Source organism: Schistocerca piceifrons, chromosome X (genome assembly GCF_021461385.2).
Source record: "Schistocerca piceifrons isolate TAMUIC-IGC-003096 chromosome X, iqSchPice1.1, whole genome shotgun sequence".
In the NCBI taxonomy this organism is placed as follows: domain Eukaryota; kingdom Metazoa; phylum Arthropoda; class Insecta; order Orthoptera; family Acrididae; genus Schistocerca; species Schistocerca piceifrons.
The window spans coordinates 589,796,847-589,801,858 of NC_060149.1; the positions used below are offsets into that span (position 1 = coordinate 589,796,847).

At 43.3% G+C, this 5,012-nt stretch overlaps 1 pseudogene; it reads left to right on the forward strand.

The window, feature by feature from the left end:
* Nucleotides 1-374: 374 nt before the first annotated feature.
* On the forward strand, nt 375-4,398 carry LOC124722540 (annotated as a pseudogene).
* The last annotated feature ends 614 nt before the right edge of the window (nt 4,399-5,012 follow it).

Sequence of the window (5,012 nt, forward strand, 5' to 3'; positions counted from 1 at the left end):
GGATAACACACACACCCATGCCTGAAGGAGGACTCAAAACTCCGACAGGGGGAGCCACACGGACCGTGACAAGGCGCCTCAAAGGTGGGTCCACACTACTCGTGTGGCTCGTGTACTTGCGAGACTCGCGAGCCTTACGAGTAATTTGGACGGAGGTAGGCTCCGAGGGCTCGCCGCGAAACAGGCTTGCGAGCCGCCCGAGCTTATGGCTTGACTGGCTCCGTCTGTTGTCGGTACATCAAAGGGATGCATGATGAGCTGCGCGAGTGGTGTGGATGGAAACAAAGCACTTACCAGTTGGCTCGCTGCACTCGTATAGTTTGGTCTTGGTATTACTCTTTTTCTGTGTTGTGGACATCAGTTTTTCTTTTGAAATGGAGTGGACCGACGATTTTGACATTAAATTCATAAATACTTATGAACAATACCCTGTGCTGTGGGATGCAACAAACTCCCAATATAAAATAAAATTAAAAGAAACGAAGCTTAGGATTCCATCGCGACAGAACTCGGTGTGAATGTGGCCGAATTAAAAAAAAAAAAAAAAAGACCAGCTTATTAGCCACTTACAGGAAAGTTCGCCAGAAGAAGACTGAGCCTAGGAAGTCTGGCGCTGGGGTTGAGGAAGTGAACGCTCCAAACTGGTTTGCTTTCAGAGCATTTGAATTTCTGCACTGCAAATATCAGCTGTGGAAGACAATCAACACAGATGTAAGTAAAATATATTTACTTTTGGAAGTGTATAAACAAACTATTAACAAACTTAATGGGGTTCAGTCCCTTTTTGGTTCTGTCTCCACAGCTACCTAACTTTTTATCTTTCTCAGCTTATATTTCGGTCCCTGCTCATTTGTTAATTTTAAATTTTTTGGTGTTATTCCCTTATACACCATTAATCATATCATTTCTTAAGATATTTCTTCATATTTATTTTAGCTTACTACCATTTCTATTAGGAATATACCTAGTAATTGCTTATAGTTTTCAAATTAAAAAATTAAAAAAGTTCTAATTGTGATAAAATTATAAGGTTTATGGCAAAATGGGTTCTGAACATCACAGAGGGAAAAGGAGGAAATGGAGTAACAGGATTGGAATACATACTGGGGCAACGCTGGGTACTCAGCTAGTAATAAATAAATAATAACGAACAACATTTATTTTTCTAACACAGTATATTGAAGCACAAGTACATTTATATGTATTTTATTTGTATATTATGTTATTTGAGGAAATAACAATAATAAAATAGGAATTAATAAAGGTAAAACCTTACATATATTGGTAGTTGAAATGTGTGTAGTCAGGCAGTCACTGGTACGTACGTAGCTAGCAGCTGAAAATTCTTTAATAAGTTATTGGTAATCATCTTGCCCTGGCAATCTTCCCTCTTCGGAAATGAAATAAGCAGCGAATTCTTGGGCAGTCTGCGTTGAACATCGTGGAATTTTCGCTAATCGTGTACACGTTGTAGCAGGAGTGATCACATTTCTCCAAGTTCCTGGCTTTAAATGCCCGTTCTCCTCATGATCCACTGCTCCTACAGGGGTATAAATTTGTCTGGAAGTAGAACTTTTTCACAAGAAATTATGGAGGTATATATAAGTCATCAGAACACTTTGGACTTTCTCAGGCTCTAGTAATATAGGCTTTCTTAGTATCTGGAATACGGAAGAAAGTATTCTGAACGCATTTTCGACAATCCGCCGTGCGCTTGAAAGTCTATAGTTAAAAATTCTTTTCAATGACCTTCCTGGTAGTTGTCCACTATACAGCTTCATTATATGATTGTTGAGGGGAAACGCGTGGTCTGCGACAATAACATAGCATACTTTTTTCTGTCTACCTGGGAGGGTACGATATCCGGAAAAACGATGGTACCATTACTCATATTTTTAAAAAAAATTGTTTTTCGAAAAACACCACCGCCTGAAATTCGACTTTGGCAGCCGACATCAGCATACAAAAAACGATAGCATCCACTAGACCGAAAAGAACAGTACTGAAAAACATCTTATAATTGAAAAAATCGCTTCCAGAATTAACTGGGCTTTGGATTGCGCAATGTTTGCCATCCATTGCACCGACGCAATGAAGAAAGTTCCATTTTCTCTCATATTCCTCTGCTGCAAGTAACCACTCTTTTTGTGTCTGTGGTATATGCAAAAAAGTAAATAGAAACTAATAATTCCTAATACACTCCTGGAAATGGAAAAAAGAACACATTGACACCGGTGTGTCAGACCCACCATACTTGCTCCGGACACTGCGAGAGGGCTGTACAAGCAACGATCACACGCACGGCACAGCGGACACACCAGGAACCGCGGTGTTGGCCGTCGAATGGCGCTAGCTGCGCAGCGTTTGTGCGACGCCGCCGTCAGTGTCAGCCAGTTTGCCGTGGCATACGGAGCTCCATCGCAGTCTTTAACACTGGTAGCATGCCGCGACAGCGTGGACGTGAACCGTATGTGTAGTTGACGGACTTTGAGCGAGGGCGTATAGTGGGCATGCGGGAGGCCGGGTGGACGTACCGCCGAATTGCTCAACACGTGGGGCGTGGGGTCTCCACAGTACATCGATGTTGTCGCCAGTGGTCGGCGGAAGGTGCACGTGCCCGTCGACCTGGGACCGGACCGCAGCGACGCACGGATGCACGCCAAGACCGTAGGATCGTACGCAGTGCCGTAGGGGACCGCACCGCCACTTCCCAGCAAATTAGGGACACTGTTGCTCCTGGGGTATCGGCGAGGACCATTCGCAACCGTCTCCATGAAGCTGGGCTACGGTCCCGCACACCGTTAGGCCGTCTTCCGCTCACGCCCCAACATCGTGCAGCCTGCCTCCAGTGGTGTCGCGACAGGCGTGAATGGAGGGACGAATGGAGACGTGTCGTCTTCAGCGATGAGAGTCGCTTCTGCCTTGGTGCCAATGATGGTCGTATGCGTGTTTGGCGCCGTGCAGGTGAGCGCCACAATCAGGACTGCATACGACCGAGGCACACAGGGCCAACACCCGGCATCAGCATCATGGTGAGGGGAGCGATCTCCTACACTGGCCGTACACCACTGGTGATCGTCGAGGGGACACTGAATAGTGCACGGTACATCCAAACCGTCATCGAACCCATCGTTCTACCATTCCTAGACCGGCAAGGGAACTTGCTGTTCCAACAGGACAATGCACGTCCGCATGTATCCCGTGCCACCCAACGTGCTCTAGAAGGTGTAAGTCAACTACCCTGGCCAGCAAGATCTCCGGATCTGTCCCCCATTGAGCATGTTTGGGACTGGATGAAGCGTCGTCTCACGCGGTCTGCACGTCCAGCACGAACGCTGGTCCAACTGAGGCGCCAGGTGGAAATGGCATGGCAAGTCGTTCCACAGGACTACATCCAGCATCTCTACGATCGTCTCCATGGGAGAATAGCAGCCTGCATTGCAGCGAAAGGTGGATATACACTGTACTAGTGCCGACATTGTGCATGCTCTGTTGCCTGTGTCTATGTGCCTGTGGTTCTGTCAATGTGATCATGTGATGTATCTGACCCCAGGAATGTGTCAATAAAGTTTCCCCTTCCTGGGACAATGAATTCACGGTGTTCTTATTTCAATTTCCAGGAGTGTAATATAAATAATTATTAAATGCATAGAAAATGATGGACATTCTAATAATTATGAACATTAATAATAATTAAAATCAATAATTTTGCGTAACAATAGGTAGTAATCATTATAACAAATATTCTGAATTTCACTTATCAAGTTGACATTTTTCCCAAGTTTTTACGATTATTATGGTGTATATCCCTATTCCTACATCCATTCTTTTATTTTTTATTTTGCTTGCTTTGCTATTGTTTATATCAATCTTTTGTCGTCGCTTTGTTTTAGGAGTAATTTAAGGAGGATTTGGAAGAACAGAGGATTGCGGCCATGGATGCAAACGAAGGTTACAGCGAGCACTTGCGAAGAAATTAGTAGTCAAGATGTCGATCATCAAAAAACGCAAGACAACAAACTACCACCCACACCAAACAAACGCAGGAACGTATTTGCCTCACCTCAAAAAAAAAAAAAAAAAAATCAGAGAAAAAGGGTCGAAGATCCATGTATAGGAGAGGCATATAATGCACTAAAAACGGCTTTATCTAAAATTAGAGACGAGTTTGATGCCTATGGAGAGTACATAGCGAACGTTCTACGGCCCATGGACAACAGAACATGTGCTTTTGTTAAAAAAGAATTTTCCGACACGATTTTCAGAGCAGAAAGCGGCTGTTTCGAACATTCTAGACCAAGTTCAACCAACAGCGACTACAGTTGCTCGTCGCATTTACCGATTCCTTCAGCTCAACAAGTCGATGCCCATGAGCAGATGCAAAGCAACTTCCAATAGACATCTACTTCTACTTCTGACAACACTGGACAAGTCTCTCCACATTTTCTGGATATGCTTGATTTATAATAATTAAAGGTAATAATCTTTGCTTTTAATTGTTCTCATTCTTTAAATCTAAATGTTTTTATTTCTTTTGCTTATTACCTGCTGAATAAAAGTGAATTAATAACAAAATTTGTATAACTTATTAACTTAACTTTACAAACTCCTTCAAGCTGCCAGTAAGAGCTGCACATACTTCAGGAACAATGTTTGATATCACTTGCTTGGAGACTTTAAATAAAAAACTGAGGCTGGTGTAGGAATCGCCAGTTGCTAGATATCTGAGCGTAAGTGCCAACTGCTCAGCAACTGGTATAGCTTTCCGATATTTGCTGTCAGTCTTTGATATCTTCGGTCCTACCAAATTTATCAGATATTCAAAATCTGATGCGGACATACGGCAAAATGTCTTGAAATGTGTGTTTTCAACATCCAAGTCATCCATCAAATCACTCCCACTATATCTTTTTCTGCTTCTGAAAACTGTTGTCATCCACCACCTGCGTTTTCTTGGAACTTTGTAGCGTCTTCTTCTATCCTCTTCCTCAGCTGAAAGGCGCATCACAAGG